General features: G+C 43.0%; 1 protein-coding gene across 3 annotated transcripts in view; it reads left to right on the top strand.

Moving 5' to 3' along the window:
• timm50 (translocase of inner mitochondrial membrane 50 homolog (S. cerevisiae)) overlaps window positions 1–22,476 on the top strand; it is a 147,969-nt gene that overhangs the window by 25,582 nt on the left and 99,911 nt on the right. The gene's annotated exons all lie outside the window — the stretch shown is intronic.

Below are 22,476 nucleotides of genomic sequence, written 5' to 3'. Positions count from 1 at the left end.
GAAAAATATTTGCTTAGTAAAGTTCCCCCTCTTGGGAGGGCAGGTTTACAAATATTTAAAAATCAATCAAACATTCAGCCATTTTGGGGCTTAAACTTTCCACGGAATTGTCATGTTAGGTTGCAGATGTCTCCCCACTTACTGCCTTTCCTAGTGATTTTCGGTTTTGTCACCTTGTAATGTCAGCTGTTATCCCTCAACCGATATCACTAAAAACGATAACACAAAACAAAATACTGCGGACGCTGGAATAAAAACAAAATGCTGGAAATACTCAACAGGTCTGGCAGCATCTGTGCAGAGAGAAACAGTTAACATTTCAGATCTGTGACCTTTCATCAGATGGATGGTGATAATCTCATTAGTATTTTCTGTTTTTATTTCACTAAAATGGGCTTGTCTGGTTAATTAGCACATTGCTGTTTATGGGAGCTCTCTGTGTGCAAATTGGCTGCCATGCTTCCAACATTATTGCAATAACTACACTTCCAAATATACTCCATTGGCTGTAATACATTTTGGAGACATTGATATTGTGGAAAGCACTTTAATATAAAAGACTTGCATTTATAGAGACCAGAAAACCTGAGCTTTGTCATGTGTGTATTCTTTATACACCATCAGTGAATTTCCCTCACCATTTATGGTGTAGACTGGATTTTTTTGGGCATCCTGAGCTAAAAATTCTGACTGTTGCAAAATTGACTTTTCGTTTTCAACTGAGTTGCCCCTTGTTCCCCTCTCCCCTTTACATACGAAGTTTCTGGTCTCCTTACCTAAAGGTTCAGTAGATTGATTACTGTGAGACGAGTGGGCTGAGAGGAGATATTGAATGCAATGGGTCAATATTCCCTCGGGTTTTTTCTGATCTCTAATAAAAAAGACTTGTATTTATAAAGTGCTTTCCACACCATCAATACATCTCACATGCTTTACAGCCAATGGAGTATATTTTGAAGTGTAGTTACTGTAATAGTGTTTGAAACACGGCAGCCAATTTGCACACAGGGAGCTCCCACAAACAGCAATGAGGTAATTTGCTAAAGTATGCTGATCTGGTTAAATAAAAACAGAAAATGCTGGAAATACAGGAGCCGTGTTTTGTTATTTATCTTACAGTTTATGCTACAATGAGCTCCTCCTTGTCCGCTCACTGATGCCTTGACCTTGCATTGTGTTGCCCCTTTTCCAAACTAAGCAACAGTCTCCTCAGTGTTGCCAATATGCTCTCCCCTTGCTTCCTTTGTGCCCTATGTACCCGTCTCCACCCCAATCGAGGCTTTATAAAAAAGTAAATGCTTATTTTCAACCTTTCATCGACTTGTTTGGAAAGAGTTTGGACCAGCTTCTCCTTAACGATGAAATGCAGCAGGAACACAGGCAATAGGTGGGTGAACCAATGGGCAAGCAAGGCAGGGATACCAATGCAACATCTTCCTCCACCCAGACTTCCCCAGTCCCTTGTTAGTGGCCCCTAACCAGGTATATCTCCTTGTTTAGAACCATTGCGAAGTGGCACACTGAGCTTGTTGAATCCATTTTTATGGGGATGTTACTTCCAACCAAAATCCATATCCCAGGTTGTGCTGTTCAACATTGCTAAATCTGACTTCCCTATTGTTATGCAAAACATTTTATTTTTGTGTGTCTGAGACTGCAGGTCAAGCAGCAGCCAGATTTATCTTTATGGATTTCAAATTCTGAATGAAAACATTGCCAATTTAAAGGCAACTTGAATGGCTGATGTAGGTCATGTCTGACTTTACTGCACTATGACATAGCAAAGTTATGACTTGCACTTCATCAACATGATATTGTGCTATACCTCGCAAGTGGCTACCACGACGGAGTGATTAGAAATCGAAATTGTATCCATTATGCATTCTTAAATGCTAAACGAAATGTAGGGGTTCTTCCCTGGAATGTTTCTGATGTCTACAGCAGAATGACATCAGAGTGTAAAAAGGGGGAAAAAAAGTGCCAGAAATCTGATTTGTTTCTCAGTATTTCCTTTTAAATAATATAAAGTGTTCCCACCCTCTCCCCGCTACGTGTGCTGAAAAGGAATCATAAGCTATTTCATCCGTCAGATATTCAAACTTCTATCTTTTCCTCCTCATTGAAGGTTGTCCAGTTTTGACTTTTCCCATTGCCCTGAGCTGCTGCCATGGCGGTGAGTGGGTGCGAGTGGTGACCAGCGAATGTTTTGTAAACTTGCTTCTCAGGATGTTTGTGCTGCTGGCAAGACTACATTTATCGCCTATCCATCATTGGCCTGAGATGGTTGTGGTAGGCTGATATAGTCGCAGTTATATGCTCATTACTTGCTTACTTTCTACAGCCGAGTGATTATTGGCCCATTTTGGAGGGCATCAGGAGTCACTTGCGTAGTGTGGGACTGGAGTCAAATGTAGGTCAGACCAGGTAGGAAATGGCAGGTTTCCTGCATTTAAAAGATTCAGTGAACAGTTGGGTTCTTAAGGACGATCTGAAAGCTTTTATGTTCTTTTTCTCCTGATGCCAATGAACGGCTCCATGGATCAGCACACAGGCAGATTTTAGAAACCATACTCTCATGACCGTATCTCAGTTCATATCCACATGTAGCATTTAAAAGTTGAATCCCTCTATCCAAGAATATGAATTTATTGTAAATAGAGCTATTATTAATACTGTGGAAGCTGGCATCAATTTGACTCTTTAAGTACTATTTGTTCCCAATTTCAAGCTGAAGTTCTGATTTGCTTAATTTAAAAAAAAACTTTGCATTTTCCCACTTACCCAAGCCTTTTGAAGAAGGACAAGGATATAGTGCACTGTGTGGGAACAGAGTCTGTCAAACAGAGTTATCATTAAGTTGCTCTGAAGTACATTCACAGGTTGTTGTTACACTGTTCAAAAGCATTGTGTTGTGTTAAACTTTCAGACTAGGAGTTGCAATGTCTCGACGTTTTGCAACACTTTAAGTATCATTAATGGTCAGACAAGATCAGAGGCATACTGCTAGAAGTGTGCCTCCTGGCACACTTCCTGCAGCACTGTGAAAAACAGCGTTTGCCCTTTGAGTTTGAGCTAATCATCAACAGCAGTTCGTGAGCTGGTGCTAACAGACATGGGAAATGCTCAGGCCCCCTCTCTCATCTCATAGTTCACATAGACTCTAAGCACACTCCCACCCTGCCCCCCTCCACCTCCCCGCCCCCAGATCCACTGCTAATAGTCTTAAGTGGCAAACCCTCAGCCTTATATCCACTTATCTGCTTAAGAAACTAGGGTTTGATTTTCGCGGGTTTCCCATGGTCAAGCTGTCATCTCTGCTATATAAAGGTCTCATTGTTACCTGCCTATAGAATGACACCGCAGAAAAGCAGGCCATTTGGCCTATCATGCCTGGGCCAGCTCTTTGAAGGAGCTACCAATTAGTCTCGTTCTGCTCTTCCCCCAGGCCCTGCAAATTTTGCATTTTCAAGTATATATCCAATTCCTATTTGACAGTTATGATTGAATCTACTTCCACCATCCTTTTAGGTAGTGTTTTCAATTAAATGTTAAACCTGCTCTTTGGGCAGAAGGTCTGCGTATATGTTTTAATTTGTCAAATAGGTGCCACTCCCTGTATTATATTTTCTGTCCTTGATATGTGCACACTTGTGTAGTTATTACAGCTTTCATCTTACTGCTGTTCACTGTGCACTTTTGGATTTCTGCTTTTAAATAAGATGAGTTCCTCCCTGCTCCTTCCCATTCCTTGGTTTTGTGAACCGTACTCCCAACTGTTATTGGAAAGGGTTCCATGTTTTCAGTTGAAGTTAGCTGCTCTGGTTCATAGGAGACTGGTTCAAAGGTAGTTCTCCCTGCTGTTCCCGTCCCCACACCTCACCCGAAAGATTTACTTCAGCCTCTCCTCAGTTCTTCCTCCCAACGATGCAGGTGGAACTGGTAACTTGGCTTTAGAACATACGCCTTTGAACCCCACACTACCACTCATCTGCTTTTATGTTTTCTATTCACACTATTGGAGAGTGATATCCGAGAACCACAATGTCGTTGAGCTGAAACTGGCTTCATTATCCTGATGCTGTAATCGTAGACCCACAAAAAGGGAGGTCTCCAATCCTGCTGCCTACTTAAAGGGGTCTTAGCAATGAAAATGCACTGAGAGCGCTTCCTCAGATTAAACTAAATAAATGAGTGTAATGGTGCTCTAACCATCTCAGCAATTGTAAGCTTATTCTCAGGCGGGCATAACTGACCTTTTCTTGATTTTTTTTTAAACTACAAATTAAAACATATCTTCCAAATGGTAGCCTTCAAACATTTCTTCCAATTTAACATGTTAAAATTTTAAATTTGAAGCATTTGCTGCCAGTATGTGGCAGATGCAGCACGAGCACTATGCTCTAGATGTCCCACAGCCCTGCAGACAAGGATTCACATCGTTTTAGGCTCCTTTAGGTGCTTTCATCAACAAATTTGTATTCTAGTAATTGCACTGGCAGTTGTGCAACATGGTTCTATGTTCCAGATGTCAACTTAATATTGGATGCTTGCCCCAGTCCTCTGGAGTGTTTGTGCTGATGTTTCTGTCAATGCTACATCACTGAACCTAAAAAGGATTAGCTTCGGGCAGTTCTTACAGTCACCACCTTCCCCAGTGCTTGTGCCTCTGGCAATGAGCTTTTCATGGAGCTGAACTGATCTCACCGGACTTGAACTTGGTCCCAAACTGGAATATCTTATTGTAGTCTTATTTTCCCTCCTAACATTAAATTTGGTCCAGCAAAGCTCCAGTCAATTTTCCTTAGCCCCAGTCAGGAAACTTTGGTTGTGGGTTTCACTGACTCCTCTGTGATTTAACCTCACTCAGCATATGAAGTTTTGCTAGTCCTGGAAATAAAGGACATCCTTGTGGTTCTAGACGCCAGGCTCTTTAAGATGTAGTTGCAAGCAGACCTTTCTAACTTGCTGGTCTCTGAGGTACTGCTTCACTCAGGATGTAAAATCAGCCAGGAGCTAGTGAAGGTTTTTTCTGGTGATTTTGAGACATTGCAAACCCTGCTATCATGTCAGGACCTGCTAGAAAAGGTTTAAGAGCCAAAGAAAGGACATTTTGGCACATATCGGTAAGCAGTTTGGAGTGAGATATGGTGTCCACACTTTTATAAAAGATTCGGTCAGATAGATTTGGAGAAACTATTTCTATTTTCTCTAGGGAAATCGAAGAGATTTGGTCTTAAAATTAGGGCTGGCTCACTCAGGAGTGAAATGAAGAAACATTTTTTCACAGTGGAGTAGAATTTTGGAGCAATTTTCCCCTAAAAAGGCTGTGGATGCTGGTGGTCAATTGGAACTTGCAAGATTTGAAAGAGATTTTTTTGGGTAAGGGCACCAGGGGATGTTGCAGCAAAGGTGAGAAGATAAAGTTGAGGCGTAGGTCAGACATGATCTGACTGAATGGTGGAGCAGGTCAGAGGGGCTGAACAACCTGCTCACCATCCTATGCAAGGTCATCTCTAGAGCATTAACCTTCAAAATTAGATTACCTGCTCTGTAGTTGTCTACTTTGAAAATAGTTGATGGCTGATCTGAGGCAGTAACTGTTATGTATTGTAGCAGCAGGAAAGTATCATGTGGCTCCTGATGGTGAGACCTCCAACTCCCTTATGTATGTTGGAGTGTCATACTGTTGAGGAAGGAAGAATGGTCGATATTGTTGCCATGGCCAGACTGAGTAGCTGCAGAACTTTGGCCCATCTCAGTCCAAGTATCAAAACTGTTTTTGTTGTCACCAGGTCCTGTACCTTCACCAAGGGAAGGAAAAAGGCACCATTACTGAACAAGGTAATTGCAAAGAGCAGCTTTCAAAAGTCTCTCTGTGCAGGGCGCAGGTTTGATATTTTAACAGGCTGTCCTGGAAACAAGGCGCTTTTATATCAAATGGGTCTTGGGATTTTTGTGCCAAACTGATGCCTGTGTGCAGCTCTGCTACATTTATATTGTCTTTGATTTGACGTTCCTGTTGGCAACGGATTCAGAAAATGGGAGCTCAGTGCACGGTTTCAGGAAAGGATAAAAAGCAATTATCAAGCTGGTAAGTTTGTTTAATGTTGGAATTGTCAACCTAACGTTGGATGTGATTACGCCTGGAGCTTGAAGTCGGGCTGGTCTCCTGCACCGACCGGTCTGTTCGTTCTTGCAGTGCTGTTGTGCCACAGTGCAGCAAAGGTGACTTGAAGAATGTGTTTGTTGAGGAGCTCATTGTTATCGTAATGATTGGTAGTCTTGTGAAAAAGTGAATCTCGGCTGCTGTTAGCTGAATAGTTATCAGTCTGTTTACTCTGAAGAGGGCCGTTAACTTCAGGCAATCCACATTGGCAGTCAGCAGCACTCTCACTTAAGCTGAAGGCAATGCTGTTTCCATAGTCGCTGCTAGTGGACATTCTTCACTATAAATAGGCAACATGCATAGATTTGGAATTTTAAAACATACACATCACATCCCAAAAGCTTCAAGGAGGTACTTAGAATAAAAATCGTGTTGTGTGAGCTGATCGGTGTCCTGCAACTGGCCTGAACTCCCCTGGGCCTGGCAATGTGAAAAATCACCCAGGGCTCTTGATCTTAATTGCCATCTATTGAGCACTGCTAGAAAAGTTTGTTTGTGGATATTGAGATTAATGCCCTGTGCAAATTCGAGTCTGTTGATAAAGAATGGCAGTATGGATGAGGTACTGGGAGGGTGTGCTCCACCCGTGGAATTACACCAGCAAAACGAATGCATTCACAGAGCACTTTTACACTCGCCTGAAAGTAACAGTTTTTGTTGGCTTGAAAACCAGAGGTTCTCACAGGTTCACCTGCAGCTAGTGTTTCACATGTGCCTGAGGCGGAAGTGCTAACACCTAATTCACAGTGTTACATTATACTCAGCACATGCCGGCAACACTCCATTAGGTGAGTCTGTGAACCTTGGCACTACCTAAGAGATTGAAGTGGTGCTATTGGGCAGTTCACAAAACCCTTTGATATCCAGTCGCTTTGAAATAGTGACCAGTCATCAAAGAAAAGCTTTGATTCTCGCTAACATTGCAAGGAGCTCCCATTTGTGCAAGAATTTCCCAAGAGCCCTTTTTTGGTAAAAAGATATATCGCTTCTCAAGGTTTACCATGGGAACATGCATTACTTAAATAATAGACGGCTGCAAAGGAGCAGTGTCATGAAAGATGTGTTGGTCCTATGTGTCCGTAATAATTTGTACATCTTTCTCTTAAATTTCTCCCCTCCTTTCCTCGAGGCACTGAATCTCACTGGGCTATAGGTCCAGAGACACTGACTCGCACTGAGGTATGGGTTCTACAGGTACAGGCACCCATCTGATACCTCGCCCAAATCCAAGACTTCATATGTGAGCCAGTGATTATCTAAAGGCTGGTGGGCATCATAGTTGAGCTCCATCCTTTTCTTTCTTGCTTTACAAATATGGTTACTTTTGAACTGCAGGGACTGGATGGTAAGCAGTCAAATAGAGGTTTTTAATAGCTGTTCTTGATGTTCTCAGCATCGAAGCTGATTCTTTGCCCAAAGAGAATGAGTAGCAAGTGACCTGCCAATGCCCCTCGCCCACAGGTTTAATTACTTCTGTTCTTTTATTCCGTGCTGTCATTCTGCACCTCCGCTTGGCAGCAGGAGTGAGATTAAAGTGGTAGGATGTGGGAAATTGTCAACACAAACCTGCTGCAAGACCAACGTACCTGTAGTAGGTGTGTCCTCTGAGCGTCACCAGGTGATGACGGGCTTCTTCGCACATATAATTGTTGCATGTTTGTCTGATTTATTTTAGTGGGAATAGAAGTTTGTTTCCTCAAGAATTAAGTGCAACTTTGTAGACTCCCATCTTTTCATCAAGTAAGCAGGTGGGGGATGAGGAGAAATTTGTTGGGAAGAAAGACTTGCATTTATATAGTGCTTTTCATGTCCTCAGGATACTCCAATGAACTTCAAGCCAGTTAGGTGCTTTTAAAGCGTTGCAAGGTAATTAGTTTGTGCACAGCAAGGTCCCACAAACAGCAATGAGATAAATGACAGGATAACTTGTTTTAGGTGTTGGTTGAGGGGTAAATATTGGCCAGGATGCCAGCCAGAGCTAGCCTCCCCTCTGGTAAGTGCCATGGAATTTTTTTTACATCCAACTAAGAGGTCAGATGGGATTTCGGTTTGACACCTCATCCAAAAGGTGGCAGTGCAGCACTCCCTCAGCAATTCACTGGAGTGTCAGTCTCACTATTCTACTTGTCTCTAGATTGCGATTTGAACCAGTGTACTTCTCAATCTGAGGTGAGAGTGCTACCTCTGAGTCACAGCTAACACTGAATAGGGCTTGAAACCTTAGTCACAGTTGTGTGAAGCCAATCCATTTAATAGTTAACGTTTCCCAGACCATTTACTGTAAGTGTTCCAATAAACATGTAAGCAGTTAATTAGGGGTTATGCCCATGGCATGAAGAATGGCCATTTGGGTGTTAAGTAGAGGGTAGCCAGTACCTGTTGAGTTGTATTCCTCCACCTTTAGGAAAGGAGGGGCAAAAATTGGAAGAAGGAGATGAAAGATTCTATCCTACTCTTCAGATAAGAGCATGGACATTCTAGTGCCGTGCCCAACACTTGTCCCTCGGTCAACAAAGTCATTTACTTCGTTGTTTGTAAATAAATTGGTGACAGTGTTTGCCTCCATAACGGTGCCCACACTGCATAAATAATTCATTAGCTATGTCTCAGTTTTGGATATCATGTGGGCATGAAAGGTATTTTGCATAAATGTGCCATCTTTCTTTAGAAAGAAAGGACAATTTGGCACTTATTACGAAAGGCAACCTTTTTAAGGGATAGGAATGGAGAAAAGGCAGATTTTGGGAATACGAGAGACTGATGAGATGACGTAGGATGGACAGCTTTGGAGATATACACGTTGCCAGTCTTGACCATCAGTGGATACAATCAGTATCTGAAGGTTCATTGGAGTCTAAACAAGTGGATGATTTGACATTACTAGCTTGGATAAAACTGGTCCTAGCAAGAGTCACAGGCTTCAAGAGAGGGCAAAGCCAAATACTTGAGGTGAAAGAATTTACAGAACTATGATGAAAGAGCAGGGGAATGGAAGTAAGGAGTTCACAGGTTCGCTGAGATGAACGCCAAACTTTTTTTAAATGGTAGCAATTGCAAAATATCTGAAGGACTGTAGAGCAAAGCAGATGACTGCTCGGGAATTTGGAAACTGAGCAAGCTAGGTTGTGACTCCCCTGCAACTTGGTTCTCACACTCGCACATCCACATGAGCTGGGGTTAAAGAATCGAGGTTTTTTTTGTGTCTGTATGCGTGTGAGTTTGCAGCACACTTCTTGCATTCAGCTGTAAAAGTGACTTCCCCTTTGAACCTTTGGGTTGTAAATAACACCCTCCTCTTTGAATGCAACACACTCCTTACAGCAGATCTCAGTGCAGTTAAATCCCTGGAAAAGAATAGAAATAGAATGGATGAAACGAATGTTCACACTTGAGGTCACTTGTTGAGTTTAATAATCTGTATCTGATGATTATTTAAACTCTGGGGAAGTGGTACTGTTTAAAGTACTGGCTCAAGCTGTAAAAATGATACCACCTTTGGCACACGCCTTAGACCACAATGGAGGTTGGGAGTACTACTGTCAGCTTTTAAAAAGGAATTAATTACAGGCCCATTTGATTACAATTTATGATCCTGCTATCTGGGCATTTAGTATATTGATGTAAGACTGTTAGATTTTTCTGGAGACGCCTCCTCAGCATGTGCCAGGTGCTGTTAGAGATTTTTTTGCTAACTTTCCCACGATTCACCCTTTTCAGCAGTAAGCAAACTGGTCTGTTTCAAAACCTCGAGAGTTTGCACCTTTAATTATTGAGCACCGTACCAAAACATTCTCTCCTGCCTTTTTCCAGGAAAGAAACTGAATTTCTGATATTTTAGAATATAGTCCGCAGCATCAAAAACTGCAGGCCCCCTTATTTAAAAAAAAACCCAACGGCATAACTATTAACCACTGGTACAGTGTCTCAAAACCGGTGACCTGGGGACCCAGGCGTGCCGGATTCCTGACCTTGTTGGTTTTCGGTTTGCAAGGTTTAGGTTGGGTGGTTCATACTGGGCCGTGTCAGGTCAAAGGTCGCCCGGACCACTCAGCGCGGGAAAAGACAGGCGCGCGAAGCTGATAACTAGTTGGCGAGCTACTGCATCAAAGCAGCACCTAGCCCAACAAGCCATTAAGTTATTTTACTCATCCATTATTAATAAAAATACATGCCTGGCAGCTTAAAAATAATCCCGTTTTTGGATATTGTTGGTTCTTGGATAGCTGGATTTGAGACACTGTGCCTACAGTGTTTTCCTTTTGAAGGAAGGAGGTGGCTATTGCTGGAATATGATTCCACTTTTAATGCCAACAAAAGCTGGACCTTCACGCCATATTTAAGTAATTTTTCACGTGCAAACCTTGATGGTAGTTCTGGAGCACATCTGCAGTGGAGGCACCTCCGTCGAAGCCGCCTCTGGCCTCTACACATTATCTGGTAAATGTTTCAGTCGGTGTCACTGCCGAAAGCTGCTTTCTTTGCACTCCCTCTTTCAGAGGTGCTGAGGCTGAGGAGCGACTTGGGTGAATAGGTCTTTTAGTTTTCCCTTTTTCTGCTGAGGACAATAATTGGTAGCCCACAAGTACTGTACGCAGTTGGCACTCTTTCCTTTGTGACCTTAAGCTGGTAAGATACTCACCACGGGCGAGATCACATCTCAATCATTGTACATTTCAGCAAACGGCGGGGGTATAGCAATCGGAAGTGAATCTGGCTGATTTTTTTTCCTCCATCCCAGGTATGGCAGTCCAACTGCAGCTTTGGCTGAGGTGAGGTGACGAGTCACACACAGCTGGTTTCGAAACTGGGATCATCGTGGCTCGTATGGCTCAGAACCACACTGGACACTGCCATTTGCTAGCTGAGCGACAGTCAGCCTTTTATGTTCAGTAGTGGAGTTCTGAATGGAAGCCTGGCCTGTCCGTGAGAGTTTCACTTGCATCGCTGAATAATTTTTGGTGGGGGGGGTGGAAAAGCTTGGTGACAAATGTTCTTCTCTAATTTCATAATATACTCAATACCCTCTCTTGAACTGAGGAATGTTCAGCACAGCTGCCTGTGGTTTCTTACTGGGAGTGAGAGAGAACCAAACTCTCCTCACTTTGAGATATTATTTCTCTCTTGTGCTCCCAAAACCTTCAGTGGTAAGAAAAAGTAAAGGCAAGTTTATTTCTCTAGTTTTTGCTCTCATCCTCTCAAAGGCATTAGTTCCTTGCTTGAGTTCCACAGATTTTCAGTGCTCTCGAGTATCTTACCCAATTGTGTAATGCCATTTTGGTTTCTTCAGCTGTTAACTTGCGATTTAATTTTGGTTTTATGGAAGTTCTATTTATTTCACTAGATCAATTTAGATCAATTGGAGGAACTTGCACATTAAAGCCCTCACACACTGACCACATCCACGGTCCAGGCAGCCTATTCGTTGCACTAATAATGACCTCCTCTGAGTAATGCCACAGCCTGCCAGGCCTCAACATACATTGTTTTAGTATTTGGTCATGCAGTCTTCTCTACTTCAAATCCTGCTTTTAGTTTGTTTTTGCTGCTGAAGCTTTAGTTAACTGAAAGCAGTCTGCTTATGCATGTCTCAGTGGTGAGTATCAGTTTGACTCTGATGGCATCGCGGATTGAGCTTGAAGACATCTTGATGTGCATTTCCAGCCTTGTTTGCTGATTGGGAGCTGGAACATGGGCCGACTCTCCTCTACTGAACCGAGGTTAGCTGCAGCCAATCTTAATGCCTCTATCATCCCTCTGCTACTACATTAAGTCCTTGGACTTCTGTAGTGACCCCCAGGGTGGCAGGAATACTACTTGGCTTACTATTATTAAAGGGGTTAATACAGTGAATGCTTAGCATGAGTGGAAAAGGGATAAAAGAGAGTTTGGGTAAGGGTGGGGTGGTCTAAAGTTGCAGCCAAGGAGAAGGATTTTGTGGAGGTCTATTCTTTGAGTGCTCTATGAGCTGGGAACTAGACAAGATATTCCAGAGGGCAAGAGCGTAGTGGCTGAACAGTCATCACTGGTGAAGTGGAGAGTGCAGGGAACAAGGAAAGGCCTGACATTGGAGACTACTTCAGTTTGGGTCAGGCCTGTCCCATGACCAGTTGCTATAGTCCTTTTAGCTTTTTTATACACGTAAAAAAACAGTACCATTCTAGTAATCCAAGAATCCAAACTTGTGCCTATTTTGACTCCTGAGTGAGCACAGGCACTATCCAGTATGGAACTGCAATACCCAGGTCTTGGTTTCCAGCTCCCTACTCAGTTAAATGTTCAGCAGCTGGGTTGAGTGGAAGCATCTCTAGAACAAATTCATTTATCCTTGTTCTGAATTTTTCTCAGCTTATGCAGGAGTGCAGGCTTGGAGACTGACAGCAACAATAGACCAACTGAGCGTGTGCAGCTGATAGCAAGTCATGTTCACACCATGGTCAGGTTCAGGAGGTAATGCAGTACTTCATATAAAATAGGTTGTCTCAGTATCAGTGGTGCTGCATTTGGTTAGATAAGTGCAGGCGATAGAGGTGATAATGCGACAAGATTAAGGAATTGAGTAGGTTGTTGTACATTGTGAGCTCATGTTAGCTAGTTAAATTTTAAGGAAGAGCGTTGTACTGAAACATTCTTTTCGCTCATAAGAAGACTACGATTGGGAAACATGTAATTGCTCGATAAATTCCAGCATTCTCCATTCATCACTCCCAATTGCCCTCAAAGGGTAAATCTAAATTGCATTGCTTTCTTTATAGAAATTACATTCTGTCCAATTGAATTCCTTTGGTGAAACATTATCCTTGTTAATCATTGTGGATCAGATGTGTAAATGTATCTAACCTCTTCACTAATTAAATATGGCCCTTTATAGAAAGCTGTGGACACTGTAAATAAAAGATCCCATTAATATTGTAATACCTGACTGTCTACCTTGTTTGGAAAAGCAGAAATGTTAAAACAAAGCTCTTGCGACCGTGTGTGAAGGTTTGTACCACTATCTCTTAAAGGCCTGTGTCACTGTAGCTGCTTTGGTGTTGCACTTCATACTGCTGGTTCCTGGTGTGCAATCCCATGCAGCCAGTGGCAGCCTCTAAGCTAATTTATGAAAACTAGCAGGCAACAAACCATTTTTTTTAAACAGCATCTTCCTGCTGCCTTTACCTATGCGTGCGATAACTGAATCAACTTGACCCTGGGTAGGAGAAGAACTTTCTCTGATACATAGAAAGAAATTAAAAACCCACTTATAAAGAATGGGTTTACCATTTGATTACCAAGTCCTCAACGTTCATCCTTTCGATCAACTATGCCTCTGTGGGTTGGTATCAAATAAAGATTTGGCTCAAGGGCTATCACGGGTAGGCGGAATGTGGAATTGAGGCCACAATCAAATCAACCATGATCTTATTGAATGGCAGAGCAGGCTCGAGGGGCCGAGTGGCCAACTCCTGCTCCTAATTGGTATGCTGTTCCCCAGACATTCTCCTCAGACTACCCCCTCTCACCTTCTCGCAGATAGTTGAACACTTGCATAGCTAGGAGCTTAGGAACACATCTTGGCTTAGAGGATGGGAAAATCTGATGAGCGACACGGAGATTAGGGAAAGTGAAGAAGGATCGTGTTGTCTATAGTGCAGCAAAGCTGTGTTTGTATCAAAGGTCTTATTTGTATCTTTCAAAATGAAACTTAACCCATGTTTACTATCACTTGGAGGTGTTGATACCTTCAGATTACTGCCATTCTGGAATCGGTGGGCGTGGGCTCTCTCTGGGTCAGGCTTCCACAGGCATGGGCTCTCTCTGGGCTAGGCTTCCATGGGCATGGGCTCTCGCTGGGCCAGGCTTCCACGGGCGTGGGCTCTCGCTGGGCCAGGCTTCCACAGGCGTGGGCTCTCGCTGGGCCAGGCTTCCACAGGCGTGGGCTCTCGCTGGGCCAGGCTTCCACAGGCGTGGGCTCTCTCTGGGCCAGGCTTCCACGGGCGTGGGCTCTCTCTGGGCCAGGCTTCCACGGGCGTGGGCTCTCTCTGGGCCAGGCTTCCACAGGCGTGGGCTCTCGCTGGGCCAGGCTTCCACAGGCGTGGGCTCTCTCTGGGCCAGGCTTCCACAGGCGTGGGCTCTCTCTGGGCCAGGCTTCCACAGGCGTGGGCTCTCGCTGGGCCAGGCTTCCACAGGCGTGGGCTCGCTGGGCCAGGCTTTCTCGTGCCCGGTGCTGGGCTTCCACGGGCAAATATAGCCTCTGGCCGTGTGGCAAAATAGCCATTGTAAAATTGCAAACTCTAACCATGAGGCATTGGCTGACAATGGTAACTCTAAAGCTCAACATCTACATAAGTTTACTTTCCACCAAGACTTGCTGGAAATTGAGCAATTTTGCTCTAGCTGACAGATTTTTTTTCCTTTCCTAGCTCAGGGCAAGCAGACCAATTGAGACACCCCTATTGCTTAGCCAGCTGACTACACAGGCTAGGTAATTCAACCTGGGATCTACGGTCTGCATGCTACCACATTATGCAGTATATTTGTCTACATTGGGAAAAGTGTTAGGCTATTTTATCATTCTCACTTTAGTTTTGCTCGCAGTAGGTGATTTTGTGGGCATCAGCTTGGAAATTCCATGCAATTTGAGTGTGATGACATGCTGAGTGAGTGATTTAATAATTATGATTGAAACTACATCTGGTTTAATGAAGCAAATGTTGCGGTTTTCCACTAGTAACTAGATATATGTCAGGAATTAAACTTTGTTGTTTCTGGGTGATCTCAGCAAATTGTTGGGAATTGGCAGAGATGAGTATTCTAATAGCCTTTTATAATCCAGAGTGCTTGAGCGAATTGAAATTGTTTTGCTATATTCTCTCTATGGTGTATGAACGTGCACGCCTATAACTATCATCACTTTTGGTTCACTTTTCTCTTTTTAGTTGGAGGAATTGGGATCTAATGCATTGTCCAAACTTGCCCCACGTTTCAAACAGTGAAGAGCCCCCTGAGATGATGGTGTAAGATGGGGAGGTGTCCTCAACACACTTTTTTTTGAGTGCGTGGCCTGTAACCAACAGAAGTGATATGACGAGCGATTTTTGGCTGTTAACATTTGTTTGAAATGAGGATTCTCTTTTCTCTTAGTATGCAGGTAGACCCTGTGAGATTTCACGCCACCGTCCCCGTTCGTTTCTTTCATCCTCCATGTGCCTAGTGCTGAACAAGGGGACCCGAAAGTGGGCACAGCACAAGCTCACATTTAGGTGTGAAAGCTATTCTTTTGATCTTGAGCTCGTGCTATCTGCATTTTGCAAATGGACATGTTGCCTTTTAGCATGCAGCACACTTCTTTTCATGTACTGTGTGGGACAATAAGTGAAGGGATTGATGCTGAAGTGTTATTCACACTCTTTTGCCTGTCTGCTGCCATGTTAATTGCCACCATGTCCAGCTAAGGCTAATGGCCCAATTATTTTGCTGCCCGTGGCAGCCCTGAAGTCAGGGTATCGCTAAATGTGATGATGTTGGCCTGTGCGTGCATGTGTTGGTGGAGTTGGTCATGTTTTGTGGCACCCTTGGCCGAGTGACTGAAGTGGTCTTGACGGAGAAGCTTCACTTGTGGTCTGTCCTGGAGCAGCTGGGAGCTGAACGAACTCTGTCAAAAAAAAAATCATAAACCACTTTAAAGATGTTTGACATGACTGAAGTGATACCCCCCTGGTGATATGTGGAATTTTGCACTGTCCACGTGTTCCCTAAACGCGTTCACCTTGTTTATTGCATCACTGTGCTTGCATTATAGTGCAAATTGATGATATGATTTGCACATAATGACACTCTGGGCTGGTATGGAACGGTACAGCATCTGATTTTCTGCCCTCTATGAAGTTGCTGAATGATGCGATATTTGTTTCCTGGATCTGCCATAACAAAGTGACAATGGAAGCTCCTTCTCTGTGCCCAGTCTCCTTTAACCCTGAAGATAAAAGCACCTTAAACCGTGTTTCTGGCCTTGATATCGACTTATTTCAATGTTGTGTAAATGTAGATTCAGTACTTCAGAAACTGTTCAGAAATAAAATGGGGTAATTTCTACAGCGCTGGGAGCTGCTGCCAGAATTTCAGAATCATAGGCAATAACATGTATTTATTTAGCAATCGTTATCTGCAGGGAAGCATTCCAGGAAATGGTTCTGCAGAATACAGACACCATAATTGACCCACTTAGGTAATCTGTGTATGTGTTGTTCAAATGAGCATAATGTAAACCTTATTTCCTCTCTGAATTATTGAAGGCAATCCAACTTGATTCAGGTGAGGATGAGTAATTTCTCATGGGTAATGTCAGGGTGCGAGAGAGTACATGGTGAAGTGCTCAGTATTGGGGCCACTACCACTGTTTCCTACTTACAAAAAAAACTATGATTTTGGACCTCAAAGCAAACTGGTTAAATGAAGAAAGGCAGTATTGAAGGAAGCAGTCCAGAACTTTCAGGGAAAGTTGCACAGAATGTGTGTGCAGAACAATGCCAGCCAGGTGTAATGTATTGCACAGAGGAAGGAAAGATGGACTCTGTACGTTCTTCATGAGTCGTGTTGTAATTGCTAAGAATGAAGATGAAAGAGACCCTTGGCGCTTTTAAAATCAACATTCAAGCACTGGAGGCAGTGCAGAGGGGACTGGTTCTGAGCATCCATGTTCCAAATGACAAGGAAAGCATAGTGTGGCCGGCTTTTCCACCTGTAATTTCACTGAGGTGGGTAGCTGAAGTGGAAAATTTCAACAAACAGCTATTCCAAGCGTTTCAACAAACAGCTATTCTGACTGCTTAGAAAGAGGCTGCACCATCTGGCCTTCAAAGCAATACAGTAGTTTTTTAAAACTCTCACTGACACCTGCAGCCTGTGTTTTTTTCATTTTTAAAAGGCTGTAGATTTAAATAAATTCAGATCATGACAGTTAAACAAACCTGATCAACCCTCAAAGAGCATTTGCATCTACTCCATAAATTTGTGACTCCTACATTGTGGGCTAAGGCCCTTGCAACAGCCAAAATGGGGTCTTTTTGAATTCAGCAAGGCAATTTGAACTCAGTGCTGAGTTCGGTTTTTCCTCATGTCTGAATCACACCCCACCCTCTTTCCCCCAGTTGAGAAAAATTGGATCTGTTGGAAACGGGGACAGGACTTCTGCATATGCGTCCCGCCCGGCCTCTTTTTAAAGGTCCACAGAGTCTTCCTGACGCCACAAAAATCCGACCCTGGGAATGGAATTTCAACAAATTGGTGGAAGTGAACACCATGTAATCATTGATGAAACAACTTGACAATTCGATACAGCAATAGAGGAAATGGAGGATTGTTATCAATGAGTTAAGGTGGATCAAACAGGTTATTTCTCATTAGGTGTGAAGGGGTGATACTGTGCATTCTAATAATCTATGGAGAAGTGGCTGGAATGTGAACATGTGAATGAATCTTGGACATTGACCTATGCTCCACTGTGTGGTACAGTGTGTTGAAGCTTTGATATGCTGCCTTGAGACTTCAACATGTCGCACTATGCAGTGGTGGGACATTGGTCCCGGAAATTCCCAGTGGTGGGAATTTCTGTCCATGGATTCACAGCAAATTCATTTTTCTTCTGAGCAGAAGGCTCAAAATAAACAATTCAAGAGAGACCAGAAATTAGTCTAGGGCCTTCTGGTCTCTCTTGAATTGTCTAATCTTGGCTAGAATTCTGCAGTTGGTCACTGTTCTTGGGCTAGGGAGGAGAAAATCATTTGAGATTATCACTCTTGACTACTTATCAGTGACTGAACTGGAAGTGTACAAATCTGAACATAACGTGAGAGCAAGTCCAGGTCTGGCTGTGATGCCTAACACAACTACAAGGCTTTTTGATGCGTCCTTGCACAAGGCTCTGAAGCTGCCAGTGCCTCCAGAAACACATCCCACACGGAGTCTGAGAAGGGGAGAAAAGAACGCCCATTTACGTTTCATTTATTTTCTAACTTGGATTAGTTGTCAAACATTTAATGTAAATGGAGGATATAATGAAGATTTGCTTTTGAGCAAGGGCATCAGTCTACTCAACATGGTTAACTCTTAACTCCTGATCATATGTTCTTTATGGACGCAAGAGATTCCAAATTAGGAGCCTTTTTGTGCTTACAAATGGGACTTATTGAAGTAATTCAGATCAGAGATGAAGGACGGAGTTAACTTCCTTTCTTTTGTCTCCTTGCTGTCCTTTTATTTCCCATCCCACCCCCTCCCTTTTATAATCCAGCCTGTTTTAAGCACTGACCAAAGACTCTTAACATTGATGTGTGAAGGTGCTTTCTTAATGACCTGCTTAAGTTCCTTTGTACACAGTGAATTTTATAGGTGCAATGCTAGTGACTGTGAGAATCTTCACCTTTTGAGTCTCTCTGGGAAACTAATTTCTATAGTCTCATCGTAATGCATTGAAAATGAGTAAACTTGAAGAGCCAAGTGTATGTTTGATTGAAGCACACTCCTTACAAGGTAACGTGAACACGTTCCCCTACTTTGAACCTGCATTTGTCCTAGTAAATGATGTTCTGTCTTTAATATGTAACACAGGCATTGCATCAAAGCTTCATGCAGGTGGAACTATGAAAATGGTTCTTTTGAGACCCATTTGTAGGCCTTAAATTTTCAAATCTGTGAAGCCGGATTGGTACTCCCCAGCCCTAATTTTTCTCCCTGACTCTTGCTCAGCATGGTTCCTCTGTTATCTCGTGCAAGCACATGTTTTATCTGACATTAAGTGTGGCAGCAAGTTTGACTGCAGAAAGCATAGCAGTCAACCCTTATTTTATCCTCAGCAGGCCTGGCAGCATCTGCGGAGAGGAACACAGTTAACGTTTCAAGTCTGTATGACTCTTCAACAGAACTAAGTAAAAATAGAAAAGAGGTGAAATATAAGCTGGTTTAAGGAGGGGGTGGGACAAGTAGAGCTGGATAGAGGGCCAGTGATAGGTGGAGATAGACAAAAGATGTCATAGACAAAAGGACAAAGAGGTGTTGAAGGTGGTGATATTATCTAAGGAATGTGCTAATAGGTGACATTAAGGGTAGAAAGCAGGACAAGCAAGTCTACTTAGTCTACTGCATTCCACCTTCGGTCTGTCCGCAAGTTCTGTTGAAGAGTCATACGGACTCGAAACATTAACTGTGTTCCTCTCTGCAGATGCTGCCAGACTTGCTGAGTTTTTCCAGGTATTTTTATTTTTGTTTTGGATTTCCAGCATCTGCAGTTTTTTGCTTTTATCTTATTTTATTCTCTCCTGCCTTCCACTAGTTTACTAGTAAAAGCTACTAGATAAGGACAAGGGAAGATACCCCTGTTAACTTACTCTTCCTCACCCTGTTCCCTTCCTCTGCCCTAGGCCTTGATTTCCACCCCTACTTGGGGCCTATTGTAGGTTGACGTACTTCCTGGGTTGATCATCTCACATAATTGCCCCAGTGAAATCTGTGCCTGTCTTGAACATACAGTGAGAACAAGTGGCATTTTTCATTCTCCCTCGTCACCTTATTTCAGCTCCCATTTTACTTGGGGTCACCACAAAGCTGGTTGATCACCCTTCCCAATCTCCCCCTGTCAGTCCCCCATTCCTTTTCCAATCCTACTGTCTTTAAGTCTCTCGCCACCGTATCTTTCCATCTTGTCTTAGGCCTTCCTCATCTTCTTCCTGGCAGTCCCATCTCCATCACTCCTCTCATCACATTTCCTTTCTCTGCAACAGATGAGCATACCATTTCAATCCCTTCTCAGCTTCTTTCTTCGATGCTCCCGCAATCTGCGCTGACCCCCTGACTTGCTGTTTTCTGATCTTGTCCTTTCTCTTTACCCCACACATCCATCTCAGCATCTGCATCTCATTAGTATCCAGTCCCTTCCTTCTTGATGTGGTTGAGGTTTCTGCCCTCTATAACTAGGCCGCTACCTCAGCTGATCTTGTAGGTTCTTCCTTTTGGCTTCAGTGGTCCCTTTCCTATCACCGAACACCCCACTGCACTTTTTCCAGTTACCCCAACCAGAGCTTCATTTCCATTCCCAAACTTCCATCTTTTGCCACCACTGACCCCATGGTACTTGAAGCTATTCACTTTCTCCAACTCTTCATCATAATCTTTACATCTTCACTCTGATCCTGTTCTCTAGACTCAAACTGGCAGTCCATATATTGGGTTTTTTCATTCTCCCTCACCAGCAGGAAAAAATGTCCTAATGTTTGCAGAAGACGCCCCTGTCTCTGTTGCCATGATACCAGTACAACTGAGTTCCGATAAACCCTCTGAATTTAATAAAGAAATTCTGTGAGAGTTTTATTATATCCAGATCCCACTGTATTGCATTGCATAAAATGCACGGTGATTCCCTCCTGTACCTGGAATTTTAAACCGGTGCTCCACCATTGAATTACAAATTGGTTTAATTCAGGTACACATGATATTGGGAAACTGGTACAGGAATCCAGAATCGTGACATTTCATGGTTCAAAATCTGCTGTCCCTGCTGGCTCCCCTTCCTCTCCCAAAGGTACCAACTAAGTCTTGCATGTTATTCCATTGGCATCAGTCACTCTCCAGTAAATTGCTTGAGTGACTGCATGTGAGTGGCTGATCAGACAATTCCTTGTAAGTCATCTAAAGGGATGCACACTTGGGTGAGCTACCAAAAGATTGGCACCCATTTGACTGTACTCCAATATGAAACAGTTCCTCATGGAACAGTACCCCAGTACACCCAGTATCTCGTGGAAGGGTACCCCAGCACCTCATGGGCCGGTACCCCAGTACGGACCATTGTTTTTAATTTTAATGCAATTTGTTTTATTGGTCACACAAATTAGTCTGTTTGGCATCAAGGCTACATCTTCAAATGGCTGTAATACCATTTTCATTTGAAGACTTTGCAATATACTAACTCGTCTGAGAATGAAAAATAGCTGCAGTTGTCACCATTTTTACATGTGGGAGAGAATTCTTTCACATCATTAACAACTTTTCATTAGAAACCTTTATAGATATGGACCGCCAAGCTCCTGTATCTATTCTGTTACGATATCTGAAAATGTCTGTTATGTATCTGACACCAAGTTTGGGAACTTGACACTTGGTCTGTGGGAACACAAATTTCCTCCCGTACCTTTAGCAAACCTGTGATGACATGTGCTTAGCACTTGCCTGAAGAAACGTCCCCTTTGTTTTGATGAACAGTTTATTGTGCTGAATGGAAACTTGTGCCTAAAACTACTGTTCACACACTTTTTACATAGATACTCAAAGCTGTTTGTTGTGGTTTAAGCACTTTAAAACTTCAGAGGGAGGGGTTGAATTTTGTCATGTCATAATGTCATTTAGTAGGTCTTCCACAATATGTGTCTCACATGCAGCGATGCTGAATGTGATGCTATTTAATTACAAATGTTAATTAAAATACTGCTGAATGTGTGCTTGTTTCTAAAGGATAGACTTGATGTTTCTAATATCATTGCCAGTCAAGCCTCCTGTGCTTTTTGTGCAGGACCCATTTTGACACAGCTACTGTGACACAAAACCAGCAGTCCCAGCACCGAGTTCTGTTGAAGAGTCACGTGGACTCGAAACATTAACTGTGTTCCTCTCCGCAGATGCTGTCAGACTTGCTGAGTTTTTCCAGGTATTTTTGTTTTTGTTTTGGATTTCCAGCATCCGTAGTTTTTTTTGCTTTTAACCAAGTCCATGCAGGATTTTGGATCTTGCTGGTTTTCGGATTGGGTCAGGCAAATCGAGCTGAGCTGAATCGGGTGGGGTTGAGGGTTGCTTGGACCACCCGGAGTGCGGGAAAAGACTGGCGCGATCCAAAGCTTATAGCTAGTCCAGCATGTCAGTGCAGCACCTAAACAAACAAGCTGGCTAGTTGTTTTACTAATTTAATAAGAATTAAAATTCATGCATGGCAGCTTATAAATATGTCCGGTTTTCGGATAGCTGAATTTGAGACACAACCTGTATTGGAACTGTGATGTGGTGACAGACCTTAAGATTTCCTTGTTATGGCTCTAATTCAGGTGAAGAAATGGAGCAAATCTAACATTTGCAAACTTTTCACTTTTAAATTTAAACTCTTGAATGATTTGGAAAGCATAGTCATGAAGATTAGTGTTATTTTGACTGGAGGGTTAAAGCTCTCCACAAAAGTTGGCTGCCAACATTTTCCCCCAATGGACGCTGAAGGAATGTTTCCCCTTCTGGGAGATACTAGGACTAGGGGACACCGTTTAAAAATAAGGGATCTTCCATTTAAGACAGGG

Source organism: Cetorhinus maximus, chromosome 32, assembly GCF_964194155.1.
Source record: "Cetorhinus maximus chromosome 32, sCetMax3.hap1.1, whole genome shotgun sequence".
Lineage (NCBI taxonomy): Eukaryota > Metazoa > Chordata > Chondrichthyes > Lamniformes > Cetorhinidae > Cetorhinus > Cetorhinus maximus.
Note: the sequence above shows the minus strand (reverse complement) of the source record. Positions and strands in the feature narration are given on the sequence as shown.